The sequence below is a fragment of the Pimephales promelas genome, chromosome 12, assembly GCF_988280905.1.
Source record: "Pimephales promelas chromosome 12, fPimPro1.hap1.1, whole genome shotgun sequence".
NCBI classification, from domain to species: Eukaryota; Metazoa; Chordata; class Actinopteri; order Cypriniformes; family Leuciscidae; genus Pimephales; species Pimephales promelas.
Window position 1 is genome coordinate 7,007,121 of NC_142780.1, and position 13,621 is coordinate 7,020,741.

Below are 13,621 nucleotides of genomic sequence, written 5' to 3' on the forward strand. Positions count from 1 at the left end.
GGGCCCTAAAAAGGCGGATATTGACGTATGGTCAAAATACGTCCCAAAACGTCAGTTATATGACGATTTGGGATGAGACTGTGTTAAGGGAGACAACCTTCTCTCCAACCCATCTTGCTGGAAAGAAAGCAGGACTCTGAACATCTTTGGGGTCATCCCGGTGGGAAGAACACCATTCAACGAGGCTCAAAATCTACTAATATAATAGATTACATTTTACATAGAACAATGTTGTGCAGTTCCCAGCATGCTTTGTAACTCGAAAAAAATAAAAATAAAATGAACTATTATTAAAGATGATCCTTCCCTTGCATTTACTGGCTGTATTTATGCAGCTGCCGTTATCTCTGTTATTTATGGTTCATAGTTCATATTTTTATTGAATTACAATTGTTGATCATCAGCAGGTTTGAGATTTGTGTGTTGTCAAAGCAACTTTTTTAAAAGGAATATATTTGCTCGGGTAAAATATTTGCCTCTAGTTTTAAGAGGCAAATAATGTTCATGTCATGAAGTTATCTTTGAGAATCAAACACGGAGATGAAAAACAAGGATTGTAGCTGCTTGCATTGCCTTGACAATAATGTTTGACTAATTTATTGGCTACCTGTTACTCATGAGATGAACAAAAGTTTTAAGTTGGCTCAACTGGAGCAAATTAGTTGAGTAGTTGAGTGGGACAGTTTACCCAAAACTGAAATTTCTGTCATAATTTACTCACCCTCAAGTTGTTCCAGACCTTTATGAAGATCTTTGTTCTGCTTAACACAAAAGAAGATATTTTGAAGAATGTCAGATGATGGGCCCTCAGACATCCATAGTATTTTTTTCCCCCATAAGCCAATGGGGTCCATCAACTGTTTGGTTACCCATATTCTTTAATATATCACATTTTGTGTTCGACAGAAAAAAGACATTCAATCAGGTTTGGAACAACTTGGTGAGTACATGATGAGGTGAACTATCCGTTTAACTAAAAGTCGAGTGTGATAGGTTGCCTCATTGTTTTCATTTGGCCGAACTATATTTTTTAGTGGCCTTGACAATAATTATTATGTTCAAAAGACTACCTGTCACTCATTCGATGAATAAAAGTATTTAAGTTGACTTTAATTGGAGTGAACACAAAGCTACGTTTACATGGACACCTGTTGGTTAAATTGTAATGAAATCTATCCGATTGATGAATCCGAACACGGTGTTTACATGAACGATAAATTAAGTAATCAGGTTGATGTGTGTGTTTAAATGTCACAAGATTTTGACATGTGCACAGTGAACGAATATGCCGCTGTTCGTAACTATTCTCATCTGTTGGTTCTTTATTTGTTTTAAACACCAGACATAATATGCATCCATCTCTAGTAATGATTTGGAGATGATGAGCATGAGCTGTTGACTGTTGTGTCGTGCTGCAAATATTTATCACGCAGTAAAACCCCGCGCCCAGAACCAGTTGTCCCTGGATGATAATCTGAAACAAGGACTGGAGGAACATTGTTCTGCTCCACTTCATAGACACTGAGTGAAATGAGAATTTATTTAAGACATTTTATTCAACAGGAAGAACAGCTCGTTCCGTGAGTCATTCGTCATTAGGCTATTTTAACTTCATTGCTTTCAACGTCATTGCATTTCTGCCGATCAGATTACAAAAAAGGAGTAAACCACCCCTTTCAATCCACGCGATCGAAATTCCAATCGGATCGAGCTCAATCGAATCTGTTTACATGAAGGTTTTTTTAGTCAGATTGAGCCGTCAATCCGATTATAAGTGTCCATGTAAACGAGCTATTGAAAGGCCATTAAACAGCCAATAAAAATGATTCCAGACAGAATAATAATAATTAGGTAACTACAAGATTTGAGTTTAAAATGCTCTTGAGTGAATGAAATTTCCCCAGAGTAATACTTTAGTAGTAATCAATTAGATTTATTCAGGTATTATACAGTTCACTCCTGCTTATTGGAACAGGTTTGGCATGAAACATTTGACTTTTTTCCTTTCATTTCACCATGACTAATATTTCTGAAGACATGAGACTGCTGGTAGATCAGGTTCTAGTTCAGCGCACATATTTATATTCCTTACACCTGGTCTGTCGACCGTGTTCCCATTTCCTCTACAGACTTCAGCACTCAAACTTTAGAATGAGCAGCGCTGTCGTTTAATCTCGTCAAACAAAGCAGCTCGTACACGTTTCTCGTCTTCCAGGGTGGGCTGGAGCTGTCCTGTGGTTTTCAACATCTCAGCTCCACGTCCGGATGAATAAAACAAGATATTAATGAATTTTGGATGAAAGCTTCACAGAGGGGGCCGGTGTGGCTCATTAGCAACTATATTATTGATCACAGGATTCCTCTGCGCTCAGGAATGTGGCGCTCTTCAAAAATGCAAATAACCGGCAAATTGAGTAATGCCCCTTTGATTGAACATATTATAAACAAATCAGCCTCAACGGAGACTGAAATCGACGTGATTAATGCAGTGGAGATTGTCATGGTTGATTAATGTTTCACTGTTTTTCTGAATTACAGGTCATGTAAAATACAACAGGAGCAGAGAAGGAGTGTTTCGTCTCCTGTTCGTCTTCTGTTGCTCTGTGTTAGATCTCGGTATTACATCCAGAGCTTGGAGCCTGTTCACAGCCATCCATCTTGAAAAAAACATTCTGCTGATGTGTTAAAAAAAAGCCTGATATTATCTAATTTGATGATGCTCATCATAAGTTTTTCATCATGAAAACTTTCACTTATGTACAAAATTTTCACACAAAAAAAGAATGAAGATTTTTAAAATTTCAAAGCAGTCAAATGTTTTCACATTGCATGTGAAGGCCAAGTATGATAATCCATACTCAGAATTTGTCCTCTGCATTTAACCCATCAAAGTTAATGCAAACACAAAACAAACACACTGCTAACCGTGGACACACACACACACACACACACACAGGGAATAGTGGGTAGTCATTTTGCTGTGGGACCTGGGATTGCGGATTAGATGCCTTGCTCAAGGGCACCTCAGTCATTTCCGGCCATTATTGAGAATCGAACCTGAGGATTACCAGTCTGACTATTTTAACCATTAGGGGACGACTGCCCCTTGTTTTGGTTTAATAACAAAAAGTGTAGCATTTAACTTATTATCTGCGGAAAAAGTGTTCAAATACACAATTTAATGCCACAGTTAAGAACTGATAAAGTTAATAAATAAATATGTTATTTTATGTCACTGTTAGGATGTAGTAATACCCCCACATGTTGCAGATAATATCGAGGCCATGTTTGCATTTTCCTCTGTCAAAGGCCATTATTCTAATAAGAAATAAGAATTAGGCATAAAATAATATGTAACAATATGTAACAACCCATGAAATGGTATGTGTAAGTGCAAATGTGTAACAGGAATTATGTAACTGCATTTTGTAGCAACAATATGTATTTACACAAGTTGTTCCACATCCACACGCAGTTTAAAATAGTTACCAGTTTGGATTTAAATGTATTTAATTTTCAACCATGTCAGTATGTTAAAAGCAGATTTACTTTCACAGTGGCAGAGATTTTCTATTTTTATGTTAGGTAGTCTAAAGGACCTTGTGGTGTTTTAGTATTAACCCAGCTCCAGGTACATTGAAGTTGTTAATTTTTTTCAATTATTTTAAAGTGGACAGTTGCTGTGCAATTAACATGTAACATTTCACAATTTAAGTGGGGAGTTCGTAGAAATTATCATGTAACGACACAACAATTACCTTTGCAATTACACTTTATATTAAGTGGACAGTTCCTAGTTACCATGTAACAGTATTATTACAGTGTTATGTTTAGGTTTTGCATATTACACAGTAAGTTGTGACCGTTCCCATATATATTGTACACACATCCACATATTCATGAACTGAGTTACAATCTGTGGTTAGAACAGATTTGTAGTTCCCAGCATGCTTCGCTCCTTTAACTTTTATTTATTTTGTGTTGCCCAAAGTGCTCCACTGTCATTTTAGAAGAAGAGAGTATAAAAAAGTCAAACGTAAAAGATAAGAAGCAATATAGCAAAAAATACCATAACAATTAACAATCCTACACACAAATACCCAGTCACATTGTTACACACATGCAGAGAGAGACAATTACTCAAGGTCATTATAAAGCTTGTGTAACGGTCACCAGGTGGAGTGCCCTTGAGAGTCACCAGAGGGCACTCCACACCAGATGTTCATGTTTCCCTCACAACTACATTTCCCAGAACTCACTGCCCGGACTCATCACTGATCACATTCACCTGTACCTCATTCACTGATTGCATTCACCTGTGTCTCATCCTGTTAGTGTGTCTATATATATCTTGTGTTCACGTTCAGTGTTTGCGAAGTCTTGTTTAAGTGTTACACTGCATTTCTGAGCGTTTTCCGTGTTTGTTTTCTGGTTTTTGACGTTGGATTGTTCTTGGATTTTGATTACTGCTGCCTGCCCTGACCTCTGCCTGTTTCCCGGATTCCCACTGTGTATTCTCCATTGTCCTGTCTGCTAATTCTCGACCCTGCCTGTACGACTAATCTTAAATAAAGCTGCATTTGGATCTTCATCTCCAAGTCTCGGAGCAGTTCGTAACAGCTTGGAAGAGCCAGGACATTTTTTAATATAACTCTGATTGTAGTTGTCTGAAAGAAGAATGGCATATACAGTACACCTAGGATGAGTGAGTAAATCATGGGGTAAATTTAATTTTTGGGTGAACTATCCCTTTAAATAACGATGGGATGTCAGTCCACTCCTTCTTTGAGTTTTTAACTGCAGAGGCTGATCAGGATACACCAGCAAAAGCCATGTCCGAAGAAGCAACTCACACGTACATTCCTCGCTAACCTTCAGCCGTGCTTTCCTCGTCTTTTGTTGCGCTTCTTTTTTTCTTTTTTTTTAAGTTGGAGCGGCAGTGTAGACGAGTTAACTCCAGCGGTATGGACAACAGATGATTGGAAAAGGTAAAAGTATGGCCCGCAGCGATTGTCATTACGATCCACAAAGTTAATTGAAGCTTGCAAAGGCTTGCCGTGCAACATGCTGACGCCATTTTGCAGCTGAACATCTTCTGACTGTTAAAGGAGAGTGTATACACTCACCTAAAGGATTATTAACACCTGTTCAATTTTTCATTAAATGCAATTATCTAATCAACCAATCACATTACAGTTGCTTCAATGCATTTAGGGTTGTGGACCTGGTCAAGACAATCTCCTGAACTCCAAACTGAATGTCAGAATGGGAAAGAAAGTTGATTTAAGCAATTTTGAGAGTTGTTTGTGGTTGTTGGTGCCAAACGGGCCAGTCTGAGTATTTCACAATCGTCTCAGTTACTAGGATTTTCACACACAACCATTTCTAGGGTTTACAAAGAATGCTGTAAAAAGGAAAAACATTCAGTATGTGGCAGTCCTGTGGGCAAAAATGCCTTGTTGATGCTAGAGGTCAGAGGAGAATGGGCTGACTGATTCAAGCTGATAGAACAGCAACTTTGACTGACCATTTAACCACTAACCATTTATGAAGCCACAACACACACAACCTTGAGGCGGATGGGCTACAACAGCAGAAGACCCCACCGGGTACCACTCATCTCCACTACAAATAGGAAAATGAGACTACAATTTGCAAGAGTCTCCCAAAATTGGACAGTTGAAGACTGGAAAAATGATGCCTGGTCTGATGAGTCTTGATTTCTGTTGAGACATTCAAATGGTCGGAATTTGGCGTAAACAGAATGAGAACATGGATCCATCATGCCTTGTTACCACTGTGCTGGCTGGTGGTGGTGGTGTAATGGTGTGGGGAATGTTTTCTTAGCACACTTTAGGCCCCTTAGTGCCAATTGGGCATCAGTTAAATGCCACGGCCTACCTGAGCATTGTTTCTGACCATGTCCATCCCTTTGTGGCCACCATGTACCCATCTGATGGCTACTTCCAGCAGGATAATGCACCATGTCACAAAGCTGGAATCATTTCAAATTGGTTTCTTGAACATGACAATGAGTTCCCTGTCCTAAAATGGCCCCCACAGTCACCAGATCTCAACCCAATAGAGCATCTTTGGGATGTGGTGGAATCTTCGTGCCTTGGATGTGCATCCCACAAATCTCCATCAACTGCAAGATGCTATCCTATCAAATATGGGCCAACATTTCTAAAGAATGCTTTCAGCACCCAATGCCATGTAGAATTAAGTATGGTGTTCCTAATAATCCTTTAGGTGAGTGTATGTTAAAAATTGTGTTCTTCGGGTACTTTATATGTTTTTTTGTTTTGAGGTACAGCCTCAGTACTCATTAACTTTAATATGAAAAAAAAGTGGCCAGGGTATTCTTAAAAAAAAAATCATTTTATTTAGAAGTCATACTGGTTTTCATGAACATGAATCATCCCTATAAGGTGGATCATGCCCCATTGTGACTATACTGTACAACTCATTCTGTATATTCCGCTGTAAATTGTTGGTCAATCATATGGCCATCATCTTTTTCTTTTTAAATTATAAACTATGAAACCTCATGATCGGTCCATGAGTGTGTATCTGCCCTCACTGACACTGATGAATACTGTATAAATGGGGTAGTGACATGCACTATAAACATGAATCTCCTGAGAGACTTGAGCCCATCAATAGGCCCTCATCTCCACCCGTCCGATGAGTAAAAAGCACGTAGCCTCAGGCGAAGCAGGGAAATATCACCATAAGCCCCCAGTCACAGAAAAACACATCTGCTTTGTCATTTTTGGGAGCTTGAGCATTCGCGACACACAAAGCTTCTGTCGTGATGCTCAAACAAGCAAATCCTCAAGGTTTTTGTTATTGTGCATCGGGCTCTGATGTCTTTATGATGGAATGAAGTGGGAAGGATAAATGACAGTAATACTAATTACAGCATATCTAATGTGTTTTTGTGCACATAAAGCCTTTTTTAATCATCGAACGCTAAGAGGATTTCTCAGGATCTTGCTTTACATTTGAACAGAATTAGTTCATACCGTATGGTTATTGCTTTCTTTTAGTAGTGATTTACCTGAGAGGGTTCAAAATACAGCACACAGGTTATGTCCTTTAACTTTTTTTTTTTTTTGTCAATGAACCATTTTTATTTATTTATTAATCTTCACCATTTGTAAATATACTATTGATAATTGCTGGTTCATGCTAGTTTGCAATGTTAATATGTACCTTTTACTGTTTAAAAATGTATAGCGTATTAACATGAAGCCAAATTAATGTATGCTGTGAAAATTTTGTTGCATGTTGTTAACAGGCGGCTTTACTATAAAAGAAAATACTGGATGTAGATTTTATGGACACAGATAACAATGTCATTGCAAAATGATAAATTGTGACTTGAGATGGAAGAATGTGAGTTTTAGGAAAATAACTGAATGTTCTCGTTCCTTACATTAAATGGTTTCATTAACAGAGTTCGAGAGGAACACATTCAAATGATCTATCCAATCAACATGAGAGAAGGCCTACAGTATATATATATATATATATATATATAAGTGGTCAGGGTAGTTCTGCAGAGCTCGTAAAACTTCGTCGGTTGAAGACCTAAGCTTGATTTCAAGATAAAAACATACTGAGCACAATGTTTTTTTTTTTTTTTTCATTATTCCTGATTTCGACCACACACTCAGTGTGTCCGGCGTAGTCTTGCGGCTATCAGAGAATAAACCAAAGCTGCTGCTCTCCATATGTTTTTCCGCCGTCTTTTTTCACGTTCATATGTAAATTGGGCAAGCTTATTTTGTCCATTACATTTAAAGATCTTTAAAACCCCATACATGTACCCGCCCATTGAACCACCCCTAAGAAATCATGACAAAAGTGGTGGAAAGTGGAAAAAAGAAAAAAACACCAGGTGTAAATGGGAATATGTCTCCCTCATATACTTGTGATCTGATCGACCAAAACTCATCTTAATAGCAGTTATAAGAAGCTTGTTTAATTGAACTCGAGTTATAGCATGTGTGTTTTTTGTTCTTTCTAGGTGGATATTTTGTTTTCTTGTGAACAGCTTGCCATGAAAAATTTAGCGAATGCTAAGTGACTAATGCATTTTCTCAGACTTGGATAAGAGCAATGAAAAATTAACAATGGAAATAATTAATTTTGATTGCTGCCTACAGAACTAAAAACTCGTGTTGTGCTGGATTACTTATTCATGCCAATGCAAATTCCTCACTCAGCAACACCCAAAATAACGTAAGAGCTTGTTCTATAAATTCTGGAAGACTCTTAACTTATGTTCCTGCGTGTAGCGATTAACGCATGCTCCCCTGCACATTGCAATGCTGAAAATTTAATTGTTTTTATTTTCAATTCAGCCCAGGCATTTAAAATGCATATAACCAGAGGTAAACAAGCATTCCTAGCAGTGTTTCATTTTGTAACTATTAATGCTTACCTTAATTCTGCCATGTCTCAGTGTCGCACTAACATGCTGCTTTGTTCTCCTCTGGCTGCTTGACTAGTTGACGCTGCCACAGATTAACATTGCGTTGTTATTTGCTTTAATATGGCACCTGTTTAAGAATTCAATGAGGTGTTCTTTTCAAAATTAAATTGGATTGATTAGTGGAATAACACATTACTGTAATACAAAAACAACATCTGGCCTAAGCTTATAGACTATACAACCCTATTGAGAATTTGACATGTATTTTAAACAGCATTTTGTCCTGATATTTTTTTTATAATTAGAGTATACATGCAGCTTTTATGAGCTCATATCAAATGTACGCAGTTTATTAAAGCACTTTTTATTATATTGGTTTAAACTCTCTTGACAGCAATCAATAAAAGAAGTTGTCTAAATATACATCTTCTGTGGACAGCACAGCATACTTTTGGAGCAAGGTCAGTAACGTTACCAGCATCAAAGCGCAAACAAAGGCGATCGCTATCTGCCCCAAACTATTCATTATCTGCGTGCTGCTGTTGTTGTTGTCTTTGGATACAGGAAGAAAAATCGGAAATGGGGTATGTAGCGTCTTAAGGTTGTCCGTACGTCTAGACGCTAACCGCGCATCGCCGTTTTCATCGGGATATTCCAATTCCATGTGGAGAAACTCTCTCTGCTCACGCATGTAAACGGCTCACGCATAACCCGACCATAACCCGGACATTGGCTGCATGGAAACGTAGTCACTGAGTGCTGCAAACAAACAGCAGACATCATTCATCTTTCGAGCTTATGCTGCGTTCACAGCATGTCATAACCATAATTACAAGATGGCAACCTGTTCACGTCCTTAAGGCCATTGCACAAAGGGTCGGAAATTTTCGTATGCGTTTTTACTCATGATTCGGTGGCTCTGAATTTTCAAAACACCATTCAAACACCATTCAAACTGATCGCTGCGGATGCGAAAAACGCAGAAAATCGGACCTGATTGCGAGATTGACATAACGTGCGAAAATTTCGGACGCAAATTTCGGGCTAAGTGTGCAATGGCCTCGATTTATGCATTTCTATTTCTATTCATTTTTCCCTTGAGCTAATTTGCTACAATATCTCGGTAGGTTTGTATTCAAAAGGATTAGGACTCATGGTGGATGCTGTAAATCATGCTCATACTGTAAATCCAACCCGATCTCACGGGAATTCGTACGAATTTTACGAGGTTGGCTAATTCGTAACAATTCGTACGACCTCACTCATATTTTACGAATTAGCCAATTCGTATGAATTCGTACGAATGACCTACTCCTGTCCCCGCCCCTAAACATAACGTCACTTGGGTTTAGACAAATCGTTCAAATTCGTACGAGTGAGGTCGCATGAATTAGTATGAATTAGCCACTTTTGAATCACTCGTACGAATTCGTACGAATTGGTCGTGAGATAGGGTAGGTAAATCTGGCACTTTCACTGAAAAAAAATTAAAAAAACTAAAGTAACTCTTTAAAATAATATTCCATTTGTTAACTTTAGATAACCTCATTAGTTAATGAACTAACAATGAAAAGTACTTCCAAAGCATTTATTGATGTTAGTTAATGTTAATTTCAGCATTTACTGTTAGTATTATTTAATGGACCCAAGATAACATGAACTAACAATGAACTGAAATGCATTGATTATTGTTATTTAGTTTTGAATAAAGTAATGTTAAAAGCAATTGATTTAAAAAAGGAAGTGTATGTAAGAGTTAATTACTCTTACAGATTGTAAGGAATATAGAAACTTTGAGCTGCATAAATGAGAGACTTTCTCCATCTCAGTCTCGACCTTAGAGCCCAATGCATCTTGACAACAAATGGATATAAGCAAGAGAATATGTTTCTCTTCACCCCACATGTATTACTAATACATATTCTGTTGGTTGCATGGCATAAATACTTGAATAGATCTCCATTTGTAACTTGCGGCAAACATTTCGGGAGATATGAAATATATATTGTCGTTTGTAATGGTCCTTCGTGTCACGGTCTACAGGGACGATATTGTTCTGCGGAAGACAGAGTAAATTGAAATGCTTTCTGTGGGGAGTTAGCTGAGTACAAAGAAAATACATTTCATCTGACACTGTCACTGTAATTATCCTCTCCTATTATCTTTTACTGAACAGAAAACGAATCTCGCCTAGTATGAGCATGTCACTGTGCTTACTGAGGCGACCGCATGGTTTGCACCAGGGATGTGATCTTTTAAAAGCAGGTGACATCCAATGGGTGTGTGTGTGTGTGTGTGTGCAAAGACACAAAGATCGTAGAGGTCTGATGTTCATCTCCACATCCTGGAAGCCCTGAGGTAAAGGACACCCAATGCCAAAGGATGTCTCAAAACCAACAAATGGAATACAACTTCACCACAAGCAAGATGGTTTTAGCAAGCTTGTCCTACATCTCCCGTACAACTACAAACTAGAATCCACGGCTGCTTGTGGTATTTGAAACATCTGCTCTGCTTGTCTGAACCTTCAGTAACACAGCAAATAGATTAGAGTTACACAGCAGCTCACGGTGAGCCGGAGCAGTGCGTCACGATTTAACCCTGTTCACATGCACAGATGAGATGTGTTTTACACTATTAGTTATGGCCTTTTCTTTATGCCTTTATCAGGGACTGAGATCAGAATCACAAGCCAGACTCAAACCCAAACCACAGTGTGAAGAGCACTGCTTCAACACGCTACTATCTGAACCAAGACTCAAACATGGATTTGGGGTTTTTCTTTGCAATATTAAAGGAAGAGTTCACTAGTTTAATCACTGTCATGTCTCTGAAGTTGAGTGCAGTGAGAAAAAAAATGGTGCAGAAACAGTTTTCACTCAGAATTTACTTGTTAAATTAAAGCTGCAGTCCGCACTATAAAAATGAATTTAATTTATCTAATCAAAAAAAAAAAAAAAAAAAATTGTGGCAATAGATTACAAGCAAAATTATTAATTAAATTTAACCAATTAGAATGAGGAATAATTAATCAAATTTATTCCTTAAAATGTTAACCATTTAAAATGAGTAAATCTTACAACAACACCCAAAAAAACATAAATTTAATTCACCATTATGGTTATCGGTGTTTGTTTTAGGTTTGTTTTAAAATTACGTTTTTCTCCTTAAGTGATTCTGCTTTTTAACATCAGGTGTCTTCAATTTTGGCAATATAAAATAAAGAGTTCTTAATTAATCTTTTATGTCTGTCTTATTTTTTTTCTGTGTAAACTTTACTCATTTTAAGGAATTTCAACTTTTAAGGAATAATTTGATAAATTATTACTCAAATCTAATTTGTTAAATTTAATTAATAATATTGCTTGTAATCTGTTACCACAATTCTATTGATTAGATAAAGCATATTCATTTTTACAGTGCGGTGTTTTTCCTCTGTCGCCATCTCTATTTGATATCTGCAATTGCAGTTATTTGCGGAATTATCAGCTTTACGTGAGTTGTAACTTTAACACCCTAAACACGCCACAGCGCGGATGAACAATGTTTGAGGAGAGTGTGAGGCTGTCAATCACCGGCGCAAGTGTGGATACTGGCATTCACAATCAGATTATTATTTTTGGAAGTATGAACAACATAATAATTTTCACCGAAAAATGTCATCTGATTCTGACGTTGCAGTAATAACACTGATTAAAGCTAACAATCACTTACAAGTTATCATGGTAACACTTTACAATAAGGTTCATTAGTTAACATAAGTTAATGTATTTACTAACATGCACTAACCATGAGCAATACATTTGTTACTGCATTTGTTCATCTTTGTTAATGTTAGCTCATGAAAATACAGCTGTTCATTGTTTGTACATGTTAGTTCACGGTGCATTAACTAATGTTAACAAGATTTTAATCAAGTATTAGTAAATGTTGAAAATAACTTTAACAAAGATTAACAAATGCTGTATATGTGCTATTCATTATTAGTTCATATTAACTAATGTAGTTAACTAATGTTAACTAACGAACCTTATTGTAAAGTGTTACCGTTATCATATCCGTGCAAATTATACTTTGTTCTCAAATTGTTAATGTTAAAGGAACACTCCGACTTTTTGGGACTTTAGCCTATTCACCTTACCCCCCAGAGTTAGATTAACACAGTCTCATCCCAAATCGTCATATAACTGACGTTTTGGGACGTATTTTGACCATACGTCAATATCCGCCTTTTTAGGGCCCCCTTAAACGTCGGTAGATGGCGATCCCGGGCCGTCATACAACTGACGCTTTACCTTTAACGTCAGTTAGGTGACGGGTTAGGTTTAGGGTTAAGTTTAGGTATGGGGTAGAGTTAGGATCCCATAACCTCATCTACAGAGGTTTAAGGGGGCCCTAAAAAGGCGAATATTGACGTATGGTCAAAAGACGTCCCAAAACGTCAGTTATATGACGATTTGGGATGAGACCGGGTTGGTTAGATAAGTCCATACATACCTTTTTCATCTCCGTGCGTGCTATAAGTCTGTTTGACGCACCCACCGCTAGCCTAGCTTAGCACAAAGACTGGATGTGAATGGTTGCAGCTTTCATACTAATCCAAATGAGTGGCAAAATAACGCAAACGTTTTCCTATTTACATGTTGTGATTTGTATAGTCACATAATGTACAAATAACAAAGTCAAATGAGACACAGACATCTTTTAACCGTATAAAACCTGGGAACTATTCTCTGAAGGCGAAGCACTGCTACTTTGACGGAGTAATAACCGCATCACCTGAGACACGCCGTGGTGAGGAGCGGAGAGTTCGCTCAGTGTTTGGGTAACAGAGTCAGCAATTTATAAATAGTAAAAGCGTAGTTTACAGTCATGGGTTTTCGCTCTATTGTAAATAGCTGCGACTGTAAACAGGGGAGGTAACCGTGTTTCACAGAATTCCAACTAAAAACGCTGACTGGATGAAGAAATGGCTAACTTACTCTGGATATTTATCCAAACACACCTAAATAGATTATCAAGGGACATTATGTTTGCTCTGTACATTTCAATGGACGACTATTTTGAAAAAATGGAATTTGCCACACGGACCATAATGTGCTGAAGGATACGGCTATCCCATCGATAGCACAGACAGGACAAGATCACCTGCGGCTGAGGTAAGTGTTCCGTTATGTT